At 41.2% G+C, this 23212-nt stretch overlaps 1 long non-coding RNA gene and 1 other non-coding gene across 4 annotated transcripts in view; both read right to left on the bottom strand.

Moving 5' to 3' along the window:
• The window catches only part of LOC128773517 (uncharacterized), a 241260-nt gene that overhangs the window by 5644 nt on the left and 212404 nt on the right, over nt 1–23212 (bottom strand). For all 3 annotated transcript variants that reach the window (XR_008417854.1, XR_008417855.1, XR_008417856.1), the window contains 2 exons: nt 18206–18327; nt 1537–1743 (listed from right to left, as the gene is read on the bottom strand). This is a non-coding gene — a long non-coding RNA (uncharacterized LOC128773517). The remainder of the gene's footprint in view (nt 1–1536; nt 1744–18205; nt 18328–23212) is intronic.
• Nucleotides 13756–13859, bottom strand: LOC128773548 (U6 spliceosomal RNA). The gene has a single exon (XR_008417916.1). It is a non-coding gene; the product is annotated as a U6 spliceosomal RNA (small nuclear RNA).

The following is a 23212-nucleotide window of genomic DNA, read 5'->3' as shown; positions in this document are numbered from 1 at the left end:
TTGGCAATAAAAATCAGCTATAAAAGTGTGAAAAATACCAGAGACCCAAATGCAAGAGGGAGGCGGGGGAGGGGGGCATGGCTCTTACACCCTTTTAGTGGACATCTGATTTATTTTTTAAGCGGAAAAGCTACTTTTATAGCTACTGTAGTTCAATTATCTCTAATTTTACACATTTTATGCAAATTCTTCCATCTTAATTGCAAATGAGAAGGGAACTTATTTTTTAAAGCAGAAAAACAAGGTATAGTTTTGTATTTCCTTTTCAATTTTTAATTCCTATTCGTGGTTCAGCACCATTAAACTTTTAAAACTCTTTTTACACAGTTGTTTAAAATTATGTGTAATTTAAAGCACACTTGCATGTTCACAAACACCCATAGCCTTAAACAAGTAGCTAATTTTATTCCCAGACCTCGCTCTCCCTCTCCAAGAAGATACTTTGATGTTCTCCTAAGTGTAGTTTCAAAAGACTGCAAAAGGATATACTTAAAAGGTTTTACAAAGAAACTTACTGTCGTACAAATCAAGCACATTGGAACATATCCTAAACATGAAGAAACCTGGATGAGAGTTTTTTGCCGAGTGCCCAGATTTCTAACCGGTGGTATGCCGATAGAGAGTCGACAGCCAACTCCCTTGGGAGGTGACTAACCAACTCTCTCTGATTTGTGGCGTTCGACAATTTCCATGGTGTAAACACTGCTGTCATGGCCAATTTCAAGCTACTGACATGACATCACTGAACCTGGAGGTGGGAAGGAATGGTCTCCCCTGGCCCGTGGGGGCAGAGCCATCCAGTAGCATAATGCTTACAAATCTAGAGTTAGGAGTTTTAGTCAAGAATCTGGCAACTACCAGCCATCTAACCTGTGTCAAATCTTTGCCGTGGAATCTATTTCCTCATGTCTGCAATGAGAATAAAGTTTGCTCTGCTGTGGGCTTATCTTCTAATAGCAAAAGAACTAACAGTTGTAGAATCATTGGCAAACTGAAAAGGAAACGCCAATAAAAGCTAAATATCTTCAGCGTTTATTTAACAATTTAGTCACCAACAGTGTCTTGATGTCACCATAGGAAACACAGAGATGTGCATAACAGAGTACAAAGAATTACCCTTCGATAGACTGTGATTTAGTGTTTTCATGAAAAAATTGCATCCCAGCCATTTGTGGGAAACTTAAACATTTTTCTGAGCCCTGAATCTTGAGAGAAATCGGTCAAGGAATCAGGAAAAGGGGGAAAAAACAGTAGTATTACTCTCTGAGAAGATTAAAGCTTAATTTTGATCTGCACTTGCCTTCTCCATTGGGAAGCACAAAGGGAACGCTGACGAGGCTGGGGCTGACAGTCTCTGGCGGGAATGAGGGGTGCCCACAAAAGGCTTCAGAATTGGTGGTGGCGCTAAGCCCGCTCCGAGCCCTCGTGGCCTCCTCCCCTCTGTCCACACAGTAGAGCACTGGAACCTTCCTCTGGTGCCCACACAAATAATTTGTGGCCAAGACACTTTCCGGGCCAGGTCCTCTCTTTCCTTACCAATCATATTTCATCCTAGCATATCGAGCAGAGGGAACGCAATTGTTTCCCTCCAACAAAATTCCAGGCTCCTCTGAAACCAGAAGCAAATGAGAGCAGAGAGGAAGGCCGTGCGTGTAGCACATCGCATCAGGCCCTCTTGCCTACCAGTAATTAGGCTCGCTCTGGCTAACGTCGGACTCCAGGCAGCTGGTCCGACACTTATTTCTGTAAAGGAAAACGGAGAGTACATGTGAGTCCCCGACTTTAACTTCTTCTCTCTTCTCCCTTCCCTTTGTGACTTCATGCTGGTTTGCAATTTGTGTTTTCACCACTGTAGTTAATTCTAAGACACAGTCGATCAACTCATAGCCTCCTTAGTAATGGAAGTGCCTCTAAATAAAACTGCGTAAAGCTCAACACTTCAATGGAGAGAATCCCTACCAGCTCTTTCATCTTATATTTAGCTGGCTACCCTTCAGTGAAGTTACATTTATAGCATAATTAATGAAATAAGCTTTTCTTCTGACTTGCCTAAATAGCCAGCCAGGTGACTTGGAAATTCTCTTTTTATTAGGAAGCACTACTACCTACATGGTCTGAGACCTTCCTGCGTAACCCTTAGCAGCCAAAATATTCCACCTGGAGCACGTGACTGAGACCTGACAGGCTGAAAAATACACATGCCTCATAATGCATGTCAACAATTTTACTATCTGGTACAAATGGAAACTTGCTGAATTTATTCCCTAAAATGCTTTTTATGCTTTTCTTGGTTCTGGCTTAGTGGTAATGTATTTAAATGTCTGGGAGAAATATTCAAAAGAATGAAACACATAACTTCAGTTGAGATGCCTACATTTCAAACCAAATACTGGCAGATCGGTGAGTATCTAGGTTAATACTAACCTTATTTGATTAGGATAATTCACAGAGACACTGGCTCATTCCTTCAGATCCTGCCTTTTAACCAATCAATATTTTTAGGGTTATGGTTTTCAGAAGGCAGGTGATAATTTTGGAGATAGCATCTGAAGGTGCTGCTGACATTGAGATGCATATTTAATATGTTCTTGGAGTGACAGAACACAGCAAGGTTGGAATCTCCCCCCAGAAATACACACCCACACACCCACGGTGGCACTAACCTTTACATTCTTGAAGTTCTAAAACAGATTTAGCGAATGGGCTCTTATTAATGTCCACGAAAATTTAGAAACTTAAGGGGTGGGCAGTGACTACCTTTCCCTCAAATGTCCTGTCTTTTCTGTGTGCGGGAATCCCTGAGAAGGAGAGAGAAGAAGCAGGTCTCCATGCAAAGATCAACAGTGAGGACAGAAAGAAGGAGCCGTGAGGACAGCTATAGCCGTGGGCTGGTAGTTCACCTAAATTAGCACATGTCACTACCTGCACAAGTAGGGGATTGCATGAGAACTGGGTGAGGTAAGAGAAAACAAAGGGAAAAAAATAGACTTGGATTTTTCTTAGAATGTCATTAAAAAATATCTATTTTAATTTCATGTGACTGAAATTATCTGCTTGCTTTGTATTAATTTTGCCTTGACTGAAATTAGTTGTCAGGCCTCTGTTTATAGCCTAATTACCTTTTCCTTGAAAAAAAAAGGAGGTAAAAGAAATAACAATAAATTCGTAATGCAAAAGCTACAAGTTTGTAATATTAGTACAGATTAGGGATGGTTCTAGGAACAGGACTTGAAAATAAATGAATGCGGAGAAGGCTTGTATTTCTTAGGAGACTATTTTGCCAGGTCTCTCCTCACTGCCTAGTGCCATGGTTGTGACTCGTGGCCACAAACACTTGAGAGTGAGAAGCACTCAGGGTGGCTAATTTAGTGTCATCTATTTTATTTGGCTCTCTTATGAAGCCAGCCAGATAATTGAGTGTTCACACTCAAGACCATGGCTGGCAAAATATTCTGTGAAGGGCCAAATTGCAAATATTTTAGTCTTTATGGGCCATATAGTCTCCATCCCAACTACTCAGCACTGCCGTTGTAGTGCAAAAACAGCCATAGACAATATGCAAACAAATGAGTGTGACTGTCTTCCAATAAAATTTTATTTACAAAGACAGGCAGTAGGCCAGATCTGGCTCACAGGCCATAGTTTGCCAAGCCCTGCTCAGGACAATTCAACCAATGGAACACGAGAAGAAGGTAATATACATGCAGTACAGCATAGAACAAGTGTTCAACGAACATTTTAAACAAACATGAGTATCAACTAAATAAAAAAAATTTACTCAACTGCAGAAATGTGGAGCTATATCCAAGTCAGAATTCATGGGTTAAAAAAAAAAAAATCACGGCTTTGGTGACTTCTTGTAATTAACAAAAATAAGTAGCAGTTGAATATGATGGGGACACAGTGAAAAGGTAACCAAAGCCCCTGCTTACCAAAGCTTAGGGAAAGGCAAACTATGTACGATCAGCCATAGAGAATGCCACCATATTACATGCTACGTCTGGCCAAGGTTAGGAACATGCCTTTCTGCCATTGACATAAGGCAGCACTGCAGAAAGTGTTGGCTAAGTCAGGGCAATGTGAAAAGTATTTCTCAAAAATATGCAACAAAATGAGCAGCTTTTCAAAAGTCGTCTCACTGAAAGGGTGAGCTTTAGTCACCTCATAAATAAGTGCCAGATTTGGGAAGACGAGTTATGGGTCTCCCTCTCATGCTGCTTCTCACCTCGTGGCTGGTTTCCCCATCTGTATTATGAGCATGGTACCAGATGATCCATGGTTCTCAAACTCTGACTCTAAACTATGATTCCAATGCTACTTCAACTATTCGCTTTTTAGTTAGAGGGTCCCTGACTTATTGTGTTATGCTTTTTACCTATGGGTGAAATGTTGAACTGACTTCATTTTCTCCTCTACCAAGCAACTTTCCATTCCCTCCCCCACCCCTTCCCAAACCCCTCCCAGTAGAGAGTCTCATCTGAAATGTGAAGACAGCCCACCTCCCCACAGACAGCCAGGGACAGACAGCAGTCAGGACAGCAGCCCAAGGCCCCTCTCTGGGCCGAGCCTACAGAGTCATCTTGGTCTTCCTGAGAATCCTTCAGCTGGAGGGGCTTTCCCCACCCCCCCGACAACACCCCCGCTCAATGCCTGGACCATTGCCAAGAAGATCTGTCCAGCTGTAAGCCTGATTTTATATAGTTATTTTCACTTATTTTTTATTTCACAAGATGTAAACGAATCTGTTTAACTAGGAAATCACGTCCCTTGAAAGTGATTATAACCTAATTTGACATGCAGTATTTGTACACTTATTCTAGTGTTATGATGCATTCACCATGTTTACATAAATAGAGATTTCTGTATAATTACTACAAGATAATGTAAAGAGTTAATCACATGAAATCCCCCAAAATCTCATTTGGGTAAATTTTTTTTTTTTTAATTTGAAAGTAAAATTTCCTTCAGAAACAAAGTGGGCCTATTTCCAAAATGTTCTATAAATCTTCCTTGAGCGCCTTACAAAAACATCTACTTTCTTCATCCATTCTTGTTTGTTCATTAATTGATACAGTCAGATAATTTGCTGTGTACCTAATATGTTGCAGATACAAACAAAGATAAAATAGACATGTTTCTTGCCTTCAAGAGCATTACATCTAAAAAGTTCAGAAGCACTTCATGGAGAAAGGTGAAGCTCTGCCTTGATCTGTTCTGCTTACCTTTGATTTTCCACTTTTCTATTATGTTTTCTTCATGAAAAATACATTGGAAGAAATATGCAAGAATTATTTGCATACAAAGAAATATAAAGAGGAGGGAGAGAGGCAACATTAGCATGAAATTCTAAAGGAAGAGCTGCAAATAAAGTTGTTCTCTCTTTTAATTTTAGAGAGAGAAAGAGCATGTGAGTAGGGCAGGGGGCAGAGGGGGAAAGAGAGAGAGAGAGAAAAGGGGAGAGAATCTTAAGCAGGCTCTATGCTCAGGATGGAGCCTGATGCAGGGCTCAATCTCATGATCCTGGGATCATGACCTGAGCCAAAATCAAGAATCAGACACTCAACCAACTGAGCTATCCAGGTGCCCCAAGTTGTTCTCTTTTTATATCTTATTGGTGAGGAACGATATTTCCCCCAAACTGAAATATTTTACTAAAATTAAGAAGGAACAATCACGTAAAGAATGATCCAATAGTTCTATACCAATTTACCAAAGACTTCTTTGTCTTCCTGAGGTTAAATAAATGTTTCTCCTTGCACTTATTTTCTGCCATTCATTCTGTTTGTACCATATGCTCAGCTCCATCTCAGCATCTTTGAGGGTGAAAAATTAGGTAAAAGCCCTGCCAAGGTACATCATGCTGTGTGGATAGCGAAAAGAGGGCTGGAAAAAACATCTACAATGGCATCAGTGTTAGAGAGGTGAGGATGTCACCGCATGGGTGCATTTCACAAATACCATCCTTTCTTGTCACCTTCACTGGACTGTATGGTGCACATTCAGGTGAACCAGGGATGAGAAAGTCCCTTCATTTCCCCCAAGACCTATTCCTTCATCATCATGTGCCAAACCTTCTCTCAAATCCTTGAGCTCTTCTCTTTACTGTGTTTTCTAGAAGACAAACGACATTTAGGCACAGTTCTTAGTAACATCTTCAATGAAATAGGACATTTTTTTAGGATGAATTCCATACAATCCCTATCCAAAACCTGTCAGAATGAGAGCTGGAGATTTAAAAGTGGAATGTCCCAGTACTTCAATGAGATGGTTTTCAAATCAATGTACCTGGGCCAAAGTACCTAGTATGACCAATTGTTCATGAGGGCAATTAGTTTACTTTAAAAAGAAAGAATAAAAAGCACATGTAATGTATTATAGTGAGCATGGTATTATACCATTATTTGTTCAACCACGTATTCCTAAACTATTTCTAGAATTGACTTATTCCTAAACCATCAATTAGGCAACCCTTCAAACATAATACACCACAGGTAAGCTAGTGAGCCATGTACAGCCTGTTCGCTATATAGGTTTTCCACTCAGGCCTGAGTTCCATTTTGCTCTCCCAGTACAGTTGCAGTACAGGGTCATCTTTGTGAAGAACCATAAACATGTACTTTGGATTCTAGTTCTGCTATTGGCACCATGGTCCTAAGAGGGAGTTACTCAACCTCTCTGTGCTTTAGTTCCACTTTCTGTAAAATGGAGATAGCAATTCCCATTGTCATGGGGATTTAAGTAACTTGTCGTAGGAGGGGACTTAGAGCTTTGCCTGGCCCATTATGAAGAGATAGTAAATGTTCGCTGATTGTAATGGAAGCTGCAATAATCATACTGGCCTTGGATGGCATTTATATACACTCATTATACACTATATTTTACCTGTTCGTTTTTATCCAACCTATTCCCTAAATTGTAAGCCCTTGTGAGACATTGGCAATGTCTCAATGCCAAGAGGAGCCAAAAGTAATGAAAAATTATCTATTTAAGTGTATGTATTCTCTCTACTTCCCAAAATCCCCAAGAATTTTTGTCTTCCCTCAGTGTGGCTAATTGTGAAGTGACTGTGCTCATGAGCACCTTTTTATTTGCATATTTGATGTTTCCAGTGGAAACACTAGACGCTAGCAATGACACTATCAATAATACAGGAAACTTCCTGATAAAAATTTCCTTTTTATTGTCTGCTTCTCATTTTGGCCTACTTTCCTTTCTAAGTGACCCTACTCACCCAAGCCAGACTACAGAAGATGAACACGTAGGAAGTACAAAATTTCCAAGTTTCACCTTCCCTCTCCTTCCACCAGCCAGTGCTTATTAAACTCCTCAGATAAGTTTACTTATTTTTGACATGAATTCTTTGTTTGCGATAATCATCTTAGGAAAAAAAAATTATTTCTCCTGCTGCATCTGTAGCATTTTCATAGTGTCATATCCAAGATAACTTGATACAGTCTCGAGGGAATGACAGGAAGTTTCTGAGGAGAGTCTTCTCTGTAAGGGCACCACATGCCCCAATTTGGAGGCGAATGCCCCAGTTTTAACATGCTGTCTCCCCTGTGTTCCCAAGAGCAGATCTAATGTTCTCTTCCTCCAGGTCTCTGTTGATTGCCTGAACTGCGATAGTGCTGCTTGAAATGGCGAGGGAATGGGGTAGAATTGGAGTTATCCAAATCAAAAACATGTCGGATGAGACTCACAATCCAATAATAGACACTCTATGAGGCCTCCCTGAGGGTTGTCAGGTTTTTAGCAGAATATTAGCTGGCTACTTAACACACTCTATTGTCTTCACTTGAAGGCTTTAAATCCAGAAGCTTTGCTTAATTTTACTAAATAAGATACCTAGAAAATAGAATCCCTTTTACTCTCAATTGGTATGTGGAGGGGAAAACATTCCACAGTATCACTGCTCTTTCCACACTGAAAGAAAATGCACTACCACGAATATCTGGGTCTGGTGTGCTTATTAAGGTGTTCATAGAATCATTTAATGCAGCTCCTCTTCCTTTCATGTTTTCCAATGGAGGGACATGAGGAATAGGTTTTGTTTTTGCTTTTGTTTTAATTTTCGTTAAGCTCTGAAATGCAACATTTCGGATTTGAGAAACCCAAATAAAAGACAAAAAAAATTATACATATATATATATATATATATATATATATATATATCAGCAGTGTCTTGCTAAATGTTCTGTTGGTTTCTAAATAAGCTTAGGGAAGAGGTTTAGTCAAAACAGGATTAAAATTTCTCTGGCTCACCTTCTGCAAGCATAACTTGCTTCTGCTGTGGCACACCCAAAGGGGGAAAATGTTAGATGTGAAATTTATAAAAAGTGACACAGACAGAAAAAAAAGCAAAGCTTCTAATAAATAATATATTATTATAAGGGAAACAAAGTGATTGAGTAATGTCACTCTAATGACTTTTCTCCAACGGCTAGAACACCTGCTCCGGCATTGTTTATGTTCAAGTTTGTTTTCTCTGCTCCGTAGAACTACATCCTGTAAGAATAACCTACATAAAGTCATTTACAAGGTGACTAAACTACCTTTTGTTAGGATGTCAAACTGGCCCAAATTGGAAGACCGTATAAGAATCTGGATATTGGAGTGAGCACATACTGTGAAATACTGGTTGTTATTCTCATCCTGATGGTACATACTGCTAACATGGACCTCAGACTGCCTTTGAGAAATCTCACCAAAGCCCAGGGACCATTTTACACACTGTCTTCCTAAATTTTACAGTGAAAACAACCCAAACTGGAATGAATCAACATGTGTAAAGGATGGTTAGGCAGCTCTTGTCTCTCCCTAGATCTTAAAGATTGTTACAAAGGTGAAGGCTCTAGTCATTCCTCTGGCTCCAAATTGTTATTTGATCTATGGCAAATGTCAAAAGTTACTGGGGTCCTATTTATTTCTATTGCATGGGGGAAAAATCCACCTTATTTATCACAGGGATCAAATATAGGCAAGAGGCATAAATGTGGTTGAAAATTTACAAACTGTGTCCTGTGATCGATGTTAGTAACAATTTTTGGAACTATTTGGTAAAAAAGATCATTATTAATAAGTACCTCGGATGGTGTAAACATATTTCTTATACAAGATTCCTTATTTATTCACTTGTTATCTAATCTATATGCCACAAAATATACAGTGCTCTTGACGCCATACATCTCAAAGCACTGATATCTGCTATTCTAGAAAAGGCCATTTCACATAGTTTTCTATTATAATAGCTGAACTTTCTTCTTAATGGGATTCAGTAGGGTTTCTAGAGAAGAAGGGAAAATAACAACCATTTTCCTCTTATGCCTTCAAAGCTAATATTTAGCAATGATTTCATATCCTTCCTAAAGGAACAGGCTCTGAATTGTGGGCCATGGGTACTGGGGGTTAGGACTCCAACATATGAATTTTGGGAGGATACAATTCAGCCCATAACACTAAGTCATGCAACTAATACATGGGAACAAATCCCATGTTGTCTGCTTCTTCTTAAATCTAGTCTTGGGTTAGATATACTACACACACACACACACACATACACACACACACACGATATACTATATACATACACACACACACATACATAGTCATATAGCATGGCTACATTAGTCACACTTTTTCACAAATTAACATCAATGTGCTTTAACTATCTAATACCACATGTCTGGAAACTCAGACCCTATGCATGAGTGTGGAGGAGCATATATCAGTGAGAAGAGCCTGGATGTAACACTCTTATGATACCATTCACTTTTTATGGACTAGAGAGCATTGAGCTCTCACTCCCAAGGATCATTCTGGATCTACTACTTTTTAAAATAGTAAAACAACAACAAACATGACATTAGAGTAAGTTGTCTAAATTGCAACAAATTAATTGATCAATTGTTCAGCATATAATTAGACACATGCGTATGAGAATGTTCATCAAACCTAACTGTGCTCTGGGAATCTCCTGGCATGAAGAAAAAATGTCCAGATGTGTACCATGAAATGCCTTCATATAAGTCAGTGGTATATCCTGCCTGACTTGTGATAAAGACCTTGGAAAAGCTGCCACATATGCAGTTCATTTTAGGCAAACCACTACTTAGCAAGTTGGTCAGGGGCCCTGGGCTTTTCAATAAATGGTACTTCATTTCAGGGCTGTAGATGACATCATTGAAGGTTCCTAATTCCATGCAAATCACATGGAAAAAAAATATCCAAAAAAATTTGAGTGTCTGCTTTGTGCTGAGCACTGGGCTACCTGAGGGGCCTGCCCTCAAGGCTGGTGGACCAGTCAGACACCCACCTGACTGATTATGAGACAATGTTCTGCTCAACAGAGGCACAGACGGAAGAGCATTAGGGACACATTGGCAGGACCACAACTTGGAGAGACTTAGGAAGACTTAAATAACAGGGTAACATTTGACCGGGCTTTAAATAATGAGATTACAGGCAGAAAAGTGGGGCAAGTGACAGACTTTTTGTTGCCGTTTACTTATTTATCTAGAGAGAGCATGTGTATACACAAGCAGGGGATGGGCAAACAGAGAGGAAGAGAGAGAATCCCAAGTAGGATCCACGCTCAGCACAGAGCCCAGTGCGGGGATTGATCTCAAGACTGAGAGATCAGGACATAAGCTGAAATCAAGAGTTGGACGCTTAACTGATGGAGCCACCCAGGCACCCCAAGGGATGAACGTGTGAAAGTGCATGGCATGTTCAGCGACCAGCAAGTGGTGATGTCACTCATGGCAGGGGCTGTATGAAGGAGTAACAGAGATGGAAGTGAAGGTGTGAGAGTAGGACAAGGACACATGGTCAAGGGCCTTGTATACATGCTGAACTGTCCAGATACTGTCTTTTGGACCAGGAGGACCGGTATTTATTATTTTTTAAATTAATTTTTGATAGCTTTATTGAAACGTAAATGAGACATATCATTGTCTAAGTTGAAGTTTTACAATGTGTTCATTTGATAGGTTTACAAATTGTAAAATAATCACCACCATAGTATTATCTACTCCCCCCCCCCCATTGTGTCACATTGCTGTTTTCTTCTTCTTCTATTTTTTTTTTTTTTTCTGGTGGGAACATTTAAGATCATTCTCTTTTTAACATTCAAGTATACAATACAGTATTATTGTCTATAATCACCATGCTGTACATTAGATTCCCAAACTTATTAACCTCATCACTTATTAACCTTATAACCAGAAGCTTACAACCTATGACCAATATCGCTCCATTTTCCCAAGCCCCTGGTAACTACCACTCTACTCTGTCTTTCTAAGTTTGGCTCTTTTACATTCCACATACAAGTGACATCATACAGTGTTTGTCTTTCTCTGACTTATTTCACTCAGCATAATGCCCTTAAGGTCCATCCATGTTAGTACAAACAGTGGAATTCTCCTTCTTTCTCATGGATGAATAATATTCTACCACATCTCTATCCCACACTTGTGGAATCCCTGAATCCAGTTTCATCATTTTAAAGTAAATACCTCCAGCAGCAATGTGGCGGAAGACCCAGAGGGACACCCTGGAACTATTTTGAGCTCAGCAAACTATGATGAAGAGCTCAAATAGGGCAACGTCAGCAGAGAGAGAGAGCACAGAAGACTAAGTTGAGAGACTTTAGGAAGTAGAATGAACAACAGGTCGTGAGGAGTTAGATGCTGGGTCTGAGAGAGAGAGAGAGAGAGAGAGAGAGAGAGAGGTTTTCCTTCCTTACCCTGAATTCATGTAGCTCTACTGGTGTCCCAGCACAGGATTTTGTTGAGACTGTTAAGTGTTTTACCCCATATCAAAAAATAAAAAAAGGCAAACAAACCCATGGCTATAAAGACCGTCTATAGAGAGCATAGAAACGCATCACTCACTCTTGCTATTCAAACAAACAAACAAAAACCACACCTGTTTATTCCATCTCTGATTCAATAACCTGTTTCCATTGACAAGTTAGACAAAAGTGAAACTGTCAAGATGACTCTTAGAGCTTCACTGTCAATGGCATTGGCAACTTCTTTGCTGAATAAGATAATAGTTTTGAATGTTTTCTTAACTTTGAATGCTATTCACAATGTAACAGCTATACACCCAAAGTACTGTTAATCTGTATTTCTGGCATTTTTCTCACCATTTTCATATGTCTAAATAATCAACGCAGCAATTCTTCAAGCCCTGATTTACAGCATGTGTTGACCTTCAAGGTATAAATGCCCACACCATGGCTGAGTTTGGGCTCCCAACGCAATGCCGTTGAACACAGAGTGGGAAAGAGAGATGCATAGCATCACACCATCCTGTGTTATTTACCACATGAATACAATTGACCTAAACACCTCAAGAGTATAGATGAATCTGGTAAAATAATTGGGAAGGGATATGTGTTGGATACATATTACCTTTGTTTGTAACATAATCTCTCTAAGTTTTCCTTTTTTAATTTTTAATAGTGGTTGTACCCAATAAGCAGCTTGGAAAATTCCTGAAGAGTTCACAATCGATCCTCACAATCTCAGCATATCCCCACTCATATGAAGCATACACTGAGGGTGAGCAGAGAGCTCTGAGGCAGTCACTCGGGAACCCAGGCTAAAAAGTTTCCATCATCTTTCAGCTGTGCCATCTAGAAAAGGCTGCCTCTAAAGTTGCTACAGAAAGAGGCGGGATGGTCACATGACTTGGACAGAAAATGACATTATTTCCCTCAAAATTCATTTTCCTGAACTTGGTTGAAAGATTTCCATTGAGGACAAGGGATGCTAGTAAACGTTTTCTTTCTCATGCTCAGGAACTGGAAACACTGCGTTAGTGTCCACCTTTGTCTCTGCTACAGTCACAACACCGCAAGATGAAACATCTTCTCACAGGAAACCAAACTCTTCTCATCCAAACCTATTCTTTTCCTAGTCTTCCTCATCAGTAAATAGAACCACATATAATCAGTCATTCATGTCTGAAACCTGGGACATCTGTCCCCCTAACACTTGAAATCCAATAATCTGTCAACTCTTCCTCCAACGACATGACCTGATTCTTCCATTTCTTTCCATCTGCACCTGCAGGACCCTGGTCCAAAGCCACATCATCTCTCCCAGGACTACCTGAAGAGACCCCAACTCCCATTACTCTCTCCTTTTCCATCCATCCTCACTTCAATTCATTTTCCACAGAGCAGCCGGAAGAATTTTTTAAATGTTAATCAGATTATGTCATTCCACTGCTTAAGTTGATTTTCAATTAAGCTTAAAATAAAATCCAAATTTCTGACTTGCCTAAAATAGCCCTATAGACTTTGATCCTGTCGCTTCCTCCAACCACATCTTGTTCCATTTTCCCTTTTTGAAGTACCTCTGTCACACAAGTGTTTTTGAGCTCTGTGAACATATCAAGTCTGCCTATGCCATTCTTTCTACCTGGAATGCTCTCATCCCTGTCTTTGAGTTCTGAGCTCAAATGTGTCTTCCTTAGAAAGATCTTCCTTGATTGCCTAACCTAAATTAAGTTCCCCCTTGTGCTTTCTCATAGAAGTCACAGTACTGACCACAATTTATCTTTTTACATTTTATTTAAATTACAGTTAGTTAATATACAGTATAATATTAGTTTCAGGTATACAACACAGTGCTTAAACTCTCCCATACCACACCCAGTGCTCACCACAAGTGCACCTTCTTAATCCCCATTGCCCATTCAACCCATCCCCCCACCCACCTCTGGTAACCATTGGTCTGTTCCCTAAAATATATGGAATGTTTCATGAATTTTCCTGTCATCCTTGCACAGGGGCCATGCCAGCCTCCGTATCGTTCCAGTTTTAGTATATGTGCTGCCAGAGTGAGCAGAATACTGACCACAATTTAAATTATGAGTCTGTGTATGCACGTGCACAATGTCCATCTCCCCTATAAGAATCACAATTCATGAAAGCAGTATGTTTCATTTGTTTGGTATGGTATACCCAGTACCTATATACTATCTGGCACGTAATAAGTCCTTCTGGGGACGAGGAGGAAAGAAGAGAAAGAAAGTAACAAAGAGAGAGAAGAACAGAGAGAAAAGGAAAGGAGGGAAAGTGGAAGGAAAAGAAAAAGGAGGTTAAGCTAGCATATTTTCATTTTTATTCATTTTTTTCACTGACAAGGTGTGTGACCTTGAGCAAGTCACATAACCCTCTATGTCATTTTCCCCACCTATAAATTGTTTCAGCCTCATCATAAATGGGATGTGCTCAATAATAGAGACAATTGCCTACATTTGTAGGGCGGGAGGACAGTTGGAGTAGAAACAGGCTGGTCCTACTGCAGGGTTGGGTCTCTGGGGGTGGGGGGATGGCAGGGGGACAAAAACCCAGATACCTTTGTTTTATGAAAGCAAGGAAGAGCCCTCCAGGGATAGAGCAATTCTGTTGGGAAGATGGCACTCCGTGGTCCTTTCAGGCCGATGGGCTTGTGAACTTCCCCACCCCCAGCATGGCACAGGCACCATGATTCTACAGTGGGGGAGAAGAGCATGGAAGCAGCCCTGGGAGGCCCTGAAGGCCTGATAGGCAAGAACGAAAGCTTGCCTCAGGGGTGGTCTGTATGGATTGGTGACTGGCAGGATTGGTACGTGCCCAGCGGACAGATGGCAACCAAGGGCAGAGGCCCCAACCCCTCCAGCCACCTCCATCACCTCGGTACCAGCGAAGGTCCTGCAAATGAGAGACCACCTCAGGGATTTGATGGGAGGAAGTTACAGACATTGAGCTGACATGACTGTCTCCTGCAAAACAGGGCCTTGACAGAGAAGAATAAATTTACAAAAAAAATGGTCATATTTACTTGCAAACCTGAATCTGTGAGTTGAACTCCAACCTGCCACATAATGATTTTGATTAATTTCCTTTGTCTCCCAAAACCTCATTGACCATGTGCTCTTTGTTCCTTTCATCCCTTACTCTTGTCTGATTCTCTGTCTCTATCCCCTCCCCATTTCTTCCTTTTATTCTTCTCTTTCTCCAGTGCCTTCCTCCAGACATTTCCTTGTGTACCCCACACTACCTTCTAGCCCACAGTAACCAGAGCAAGAGAAACCAAACCCCGAAATGGAGGCTCTGTGTGCTCTCTGCCTTTGCCACAGGCCCTCCAAGCTCTGCTGCCTCAGTCATGTTTTCTGAGGCTTTAAAATCTCTCCCTTGTCTCACCTGACTCCCCAGTGGTTTTCTGCAGTCTCCCTTTTTCTTTCTGTGTTGGTCCTGAGGACTCTTCTGTGATTTCACTAATAAAAACATTTCCGTTGACTAAAACAACCTATAAAGAAACAAAACCAAACAAAACAAGCAAAACAAACCTCTCTGCCAGTGAGATGATGGCCAAAAGTCTTCGCCTGACTTTCCTTACCTCTCCAAAATGCAAGACTCTGTACTCACTGCTTCCGCTAATCTCTTACGGAAACCCTTTTCTCCAGATGGAGATCTACACTAAACTCATACACCTCTTAATCTTCTCCAATTCACTGCTTTTTGCACATACTGTTCCCCTACCTAAGTGACCTCTCTCATCCTCTCCACCTGTGCTAATAGCACGCGTCAAGGAATAACCAGAGGCATGCTAGAACCCTTCCGGTCCATACTAGCCACATAACCAGTCCCCCCCCCAACTCCCAACCCTTATAGCCTCTATCCTTCTCTTGGACCCTAATCACTCACTGCCACGTAAAGCTATTCATCTTTTTATCATATACATTGTCCCTCCTGAGTGAGAGTGTTAGCCCCTCACAGTCAGGGACTCACCATTTTATTCTTATTAAACCACTGTTGCAGATGCAGCAGGTTCTTACTTAAAGATGCATTGAGTGGCATTTCTCGAATGAATCAACGGCATCAACTTAATGTTTATGAATTGAAGAATGAGATAGCATAGGAAACAAGTGAGTATGCGCTGAATAAGTGAAAGCCTGAAACGAAGCCAACAGACTGCCCAGATGTTGCAAGTCACAGTTGGATGATATTTACAAGGCTTAATACCATCTTTACTGACTTATCTCGAGTTTTCACTGATATCAGAAATAAATGTTTTTGTCATGCAGCCGAATTTAAAATTCTTGGCATAGAGGAGCATTTTATTCATAATGTGACTATTCATAATCATTTGTTTTATTTTAATACAATTTAACATAGAGGTACTATATAAAGACCATTATAGATATTTTTTTGATGGCCCAGTAAAGCCAAATATATTTTAGAAGCAAATCTAGGCCAGAAGGCATTGTTTTACAGATGAGGACATGGGGGTACAGAGAAGTTAAATAATATGTCCCTAAGACATGCAGCTAACCAGTGAAAAATCTGGTCCAGAATACAGGCGCCCTGAGCCCCCACGCCGTTTTGTTTTCTATGTCTTGCTGCCTCTATCCGTGAAAGAGTGAAAGGGTGGTCTGCAATATGGAGACTCCCACCCCCTTGCCGCACAATTCTTAAACACTATAAAAGATGATAGCATAACCTATATGATGCTGTGAGCAGAAGCATAATTTCCAGCACCCTCAGCAAGTCTCTGTGGTAGTTCCACTCAACTCAGGCTGGACTGAAATGGGTACACAAGTGTGACCAAGGACCAGGCAAATGTGCAGCCCCCAAACTGAGCTGAAGCCAGTGCCGAAAGTTTAATCATGAAGTGCAGGAGAGGCCAAGTAGGAGAGAGCCACCTCCACACCACATGTGTTTGGCATTTAGGGTCGTCAAAGGCTTCTGCTTACTCCAGCCAATTCGCCTGGACTCATTGGACTTCAAACCTGGCTCAGCTCTGTCTTAAGAGGAGGCCCAACGTGTTGGTCCTCCAGTGTCCCGTGCATAGCTACTAACAGTGGCCTGCTGCTGGCAAAGATGTAACCCATTAGCACAGGTGGGGAATACAGGAAAAAAAATTGGCTGATTATCCAAGAGATTGAACTCCAGGGATAATTCCACCGCTCTCTAATTGTGTGGATTTGAAATTAGGCATTCAGTCTACACATATGTATCAAAAGAGGGCTGGAGTAGAAAAGTGTTTTCCATATAATGTTCATATATCTTCATATAGGAACAATAGGGTCTCCTAGAAGGGCCTCTGTGGCTCTATCAGCTGAGTTATCAAATTGGGCATCCATAGGTCTCAACCTGACTTCAACCAGAGCTGTCCTATCTTAATCTGCATCAGTATCCTGCATCATGCTTAACTGGAAAAAATAAATTCTGCTTTAAAAACAACAGTAATAAAAACAAACACAATCACTTTGGAAATCCACCAGAGTAGCTAATCTCTAAGATGCCTACTAGGTCCTTTAATCCATGAAACATTTGGGGGCAGGCTGAGCCTATGGTGCTATATTTTTCAAAGGTGCTCACCACAGAGATTCTGCGAGAAGCACCCCTTCCCCTTGAGGATCATCCAGGCAATGGGCAATCCAGGATTCTAGTTCAAATCAGGTCATGGATGAAGTGCAGATTTGCTCAGGGTTTAGACCCACTGTGAAGAAGCTCTGACCTGATTTAACATATTTAATTCATTTCAATGAACGTCAATTATATGTTATGCATTAGTTTGGTACTATTATGCTTTGGGGCTGATATTTGTCATTTTGTTTTTGTTGTTTATTTTTGTTACTGTTTGTTTGTTTTTCCATACTTCACACAGAAATTGTAACTCCTAGACCTCCATAAAGGAAGAAAATTTAGCGACTAGTGTTTTCTTCTCCTTATTTCCATTGAATTCTTCCAACCTCTGCTCAACACCAACTGAATGTCCACTAACAAACGAGGTGCAGGGATAAATAGAAGAAAAGTTTAAAGAACATGCCGCCTGTCTTCAAGGATTTAGAGTGTGTCTGAGAGAAAGCACTCCCACACACACAACAGCAGCAGGTAACAAAGGGAGAGTGCTAAGCCAGCAACGATCACCTACCAAAGGTAAACAATAAATTCAATTCACTTGGCAGAATGGAAAGGGTGAGATTGGGGCAAGCTGGAGTCTTCAGAGGTTTGACCTGTTTGTTGAAGGCCTAAAAGGGTTTGGACACAGAGAATGGCCCTCATGGGAAAGGAGAGAAAGTGGAAGAGAAAGCCCACGGAGCACTAAGGAGGCTGGCTGCTCTGGAGCAAAAGCTGGCTGTGTGGAGAGCCCAGATACGTCTCTGCCCCTGCCTCCGTGGGGTGGCCCGCCAAGCGACTTACCTGGGCAGGATCTCAACTCATCATCTTCTGCATGGAGATCAGCTCCTGGGCTCCTGTTTATCTGGAAGATGCATCTCCATTTGAATGCTTCTAATGCTTGTCACGTGCTCAGAGCTCACTACCTGTGAGAGAGGCACGAATTATTATTACCATAATCTTCCTTTTCCAACTGCTTGCCCCACTTGAACCCACTACTCAAGCCATCCCTTGCTCAGGAGGGGCCTTTCGCCATCTCCCAGGGTCCTATATATACTTGCTCTTTGGGAGATGCACTTACGAAATGTTCAAATTTAAAGTGGCTACTTCCAAATGCTTGGAGGAACTTGAAAGGGAAAAGGGTGTTCCATTTGGATTCCTCAATACATGTTGCTTATTTTTGTAGGATTTGAGGACGGGTCAGTGCCTCTTAAAGGCAGTAAGAGAAAACAGCCTACCGAGAGACATAGGGAAGATAAGAGCCAAAATATCTTCCAAGGCAGGGGTCTTCCCACACGTACACAGTCTTCCATATCTCCCTCATTCTCCCATGATCTTGTCCTCCTAAGCCAGCAATGATAATCTGGGAATAAATGCGCATTTTCTAAGGGAGAAATATTGCCAAGCCTGTTAATCTTATGCAGATGCGATGTTACTTTTACCATGTTGTAATATGGCTTCTTAAAAAACAAGTTGGAAGGGGGTGGGGGAGGAACCCACCAAAAAAAAAAAAAAACCACAACAAATATTCACCAACCCATATGGTCAGTAATTGCTGTTTAATAGTCCTCCTATTACAAACCTGAGAGGCAGCAGTCTGAATTACCAGTAGAGTATTAATAAACAGGAATGAGTTAATAGTGCATAAAGACCTTCTAGTGGAACAGTGGGGGAGTTGAATATTCTTTTCTTCAGTCAGCTGTAAGTAATTACTGCATGGTGTGCTTCTGACTATTACCATAACAGAGCAATTGGACGTGAAGAATGGATAATAGTACGGACATGGAGGTATTTTTAGAATATCAGCAGTGAAGCAGGTAACTGGCCTACTCCAGTAGAAACCTTTAAATAAGTTTAGAAGACTTTCTCTCTCTCTCTCTCTCTCTCTCTCTCTCTCTCTCTCTCTCTCTCCTTATGACATTTAGCCAGGGTAGAATTTTAAAAAGATCAATCTAATAAATTATTTAAAATAACTTTACAAAGAGGATGCCTGTGATATGTAAATAAGAAGGCAAGAAGGGAGGAAGGAAAAGTCTAAAAAGCCCAGGCGGACAGGAGGCATGATGCCGACGTTACTGTAACTACATAATCACGGGTTCCTTCCTGCTCCTTTGAGAGTACAGCCTGGATGCGAATCTGCTTGACTGGCTCCCACTGGCTGCTCAGGTGAAAGTGAAAATATTCAAATCAGAGCTGTAACTATGATTGCTGGAGTTGTGGGTTTTCTAAAATTGAGTTAGTCATCCTCGGTGATTTAATGATGCATATCATTTATTTTAAAATATTATTACAGGGGCATTGACTGAGCCGCAGCGCCTTCTTCGCGGGACTGTCCATTATGCAATGCGGCGGGGTATGTCATGGGCGGCGGCAGCTGAGATATTGTCTAACGGCACAACATATGTTCTCAGATGAAAACAGCTTGAGACTTTGATTCAGAAAGCGGTAATTTTGCAAATGCACACAAATATCATTTAAGGAATATTTTGAATTTTTTTTTCAGGGTATAGGTCCTTCTCCTGCTTCCTGGCTGCACAGGCCGATGCTGATTTTTCAATTTGCAGGTTTGTTAAGCATCATGGAATGTTTTGGTTCTCAATCAAGAATATTCTTCCCAAGTGGTTCCAAAGTCCTATGCTTGAAAATAAACGTGTGTCCTCTTTGTCTCCTAGCAGCATGTGTTCCCACGTACAATAGCGGCACAGGACAGAGGAAGGCAATGCCTTTGATTGAACCATCCTATAGGCTTTTAACCTGCCACTCTCCTGGGCTGGGAGCTTTCTTCAGGCCAGGCGGCACACTCTCTTCTTTGGGCGGTTCTGGCAGCTGGAGTCCAGCGGGGATGGTTAGGAGCCAGGACCCACGTCCTCCTCCTGGCGGGATTCCTATCCTACCTTGTGGCACAGGAGCTGAACAGAGGATGAGCTGCCTCAGTGCTAATGACCTCAGAGACCCACCTGAAAATGAGGCGCAGCCTATGGGACAGGTGGCAATGCTTAACTGATCTCTGTCCAGTGCTTTGAAGTCTGACAAACAAATGCGTGTGAAATAAACACTGTCACATTTCTTTCTCCTGAAAAACCGCCTTATTGTGTCTGAGCTCTGCCAGCCGGCATATTCGGATTCATCCAGACACAGCCCCTTTCTTGCTAAAAGATGCTGCGGTGAAAATTTACAGCTGTGGGTTTCACTTGTTTAGCTGGTCGTTCTTAATAGAAATCAAGGGCACACCTATAGAGGTGTCATTATAACCCAGGGACAGCGGAAGGTTGTCCCTGTCACTGGTTTTGATTTACTTTTTTCATGTATTTGAAAAGGGAATGGTTCTCTTTTCTTTAAGTCTTGAGAAAGATGAGGACAGAAGAAAATCTTGTTAATTGAATACCAATTTTGAACAACATTTTCTACATAGGACAAAGATCAATGGTCTTTTCTAGGAAGTGTTCAAGACCTCATGATTTGGGAAATTTGCATGTTTAGAATCTTTGTGTTTCTGGTTTAGTGAAATTCGGAGGTACTTACAACCAACTTTGCATGTGACCACAGTTAAAGTCATCCTTCACTCTGATTAGTCATGAACTTCCCAAGGGCGTGGGCTATACTTCTAGAGTTTACACCCTAGGTCGCCACCCTGTCCAGAGTGCCAGCACATAACTTCCCCAGGAAGAGATATCACCCGCAATCAGAGCTGTTGCTATTTCAGATCTAGAAAACCCTCTGGGGAGCAAAGGAATATGAGGTTTTTCCCAAGAGTGAGAGTAAGGGGAGAAAGGAGGCTCCAATGCCTTTATATCTCCATTTAGCTCTAAGAAGCCCAGGGGGAAATAAATACCTGGAGTTGTTAAGAAGCCAGTTTCAGAGGCCACCATTTTCTCTCTTGAGTATTTTAGCTGGTACCTCTCTAGTCAAGAATTCTTAGCATTTTCAGTTGTTCCCATTGAAACAACTTAGTAGGCCAACACTCCAATAAGACCCAGTGAAAGGGTAAATCATTTAGAAATGATTACACAATTCAATGTATAAAACCTTCCAGACTGGTTGAATTCAGCTACCCTATTCATGGGTTATCATGACAGCCAGTAAAACTCACAAACAATGTATTTTCAGCATTTTGGTAAATAATCCTCCGAAATGTCTGGTATGATATGGCATATAGCAGTAATTATAACAGAAGTCTAAATACCCTGGCCTCTACCTGCTTCATCGATCGCATCTCCTACCATCCTCCCCATGGTCTTATTTCAGTTCCTCCATCACACCAAGCTCATCCCTGCGTCCAGGTCTTTACACTCTATTCTCTCTGCCTGGAAGACATTCAGCCTCAGTTTAAATGTCATCTCCAAGAAACTATTCTTAACGCTTTTCTGGGCAGTCTCCAAACACTACTCTACTTTTTTTCCTTAACAGCATTTATACTAGTTGATATTTTCTTGTTTGCATGTGTGCTAGATCGAACAGTTCTCAATTCTTGATTCCCACTCCCCTGCTACTGTAATATGCATGCTGTGTAACTATGGGTAGAAAAATGACCTCCACCCAATTGATGTTTTTTTTTTTAAGTTTAATTATTTACATTGAGAGAGAGAGAGAGAGAGAGCGAGAGAAAGAGAGAGAGAGCATGAGTGGGGAGGAAGGCAGAGAGAGAGAGGGAGAGGGAGAATCTCAAGCAGGTTCTGCACTATGAGCACAGAGCTCGACCTGGGGCTCAAACCCACAAGCTGTAAGATTATGACCAGAGCCAAAATCAAGAGTCCAGTGCTTAACCAACTGAGCCACCCAGGTGCCCCCCCACCCAATTGATGTTAGGCTTAGTCATGTGACTAACTTGCATTAGTTAATTAAATGTTGGTAGACTTGATGAAAACAGAGACTTTAAACGTGCTGTGTGTCTTACTTGCGTCCTGGAGCTCTTGCCATTCTGTATAAAAAATATGTTGTAAGTTGTCATTTTTCAAAGAATGAAGACATTGTTGGAACAAAACTGAACCTAACTGGAGGCCTAGAACCAATTCCCCCCATGACCTGAAGTAGTGCCATTTCAGCCAATTCACCCAATTGATGGGACCATCACTATGAAAATAAACAGTTGTTGTTTGAGCCTCTGATGTTTGGGTTTGAGTGTGAGGCTTATCACCCATCATTAATGTGGTAATTGCTAATTAATATAGAAATTACACCAGCAATGGCCTTCTGCTGTCAAAATCCTTTAAAAATGCATCATTTGACTTGGGATCATGTAGTAAGTAGAGGAAACTATAAAAAACTGTAATAAGAAGCTGGAAAAATGACAACCTATATTGTATAGAAACAAAACATTTGATACAACCACTGACTGCAATGACTTGGAAGGCAAAAGAATGTGCCAAGTGCACTGACAGCACAGGCTGGGAAATTTTTGAGGCAGAATATTTGTGGTATGAGTTGGCTGCTATTATCCACATTTGATAAGTAACTACAAGAAAGAAATGAGCTTGGAAAAAAATTGACTAGCTTTCAAGCAGGACTGAGGGGAATTTATATATATATATATATATATATATATATATATATATATATATTTTAATGTTTATTCATTTTTGAGAGACAGAGAGAGACAGAGCATGAGCGGGGAAGGGGCAGAGAGGGAGACGCAGAATCCGAAGCAGGCTCCAGGCTCTGAGCTGTCAGCACAGAGCCCGACGCTGGGCTCGAACTCACGAACTGTGAGATCATGACCTGAGCCGAAGTCGGGCGCTCAACCGACTGAAGTCGGGCGCTCAACCGACTGAGCCACCCAGGCACCCCAGGACTGAGGGGAATTAAAAGAACCTA

The sequence above is a fragment of the Panthera pardus genome, unplaced genomic scaffold, assembly GCF_024362965.1.
Source record: "Panthera pardus isolate Hobbes unplaced genomic scaffold, ASM2436296v1 HiC_scaffold_25, whole genome shotgun sequence".
Classification (NCBI taxonomy): domain Eukaryota; kingdom Metazoa; phylum Chordata; class Mammalia; order Carnivora; family Felidae; genus Panthera; species Panthera pardus.
Note: the sequence above shows the minus strand (reverse complement) of the source record. Positions and strands in the feature narration are given on the sequence as shown.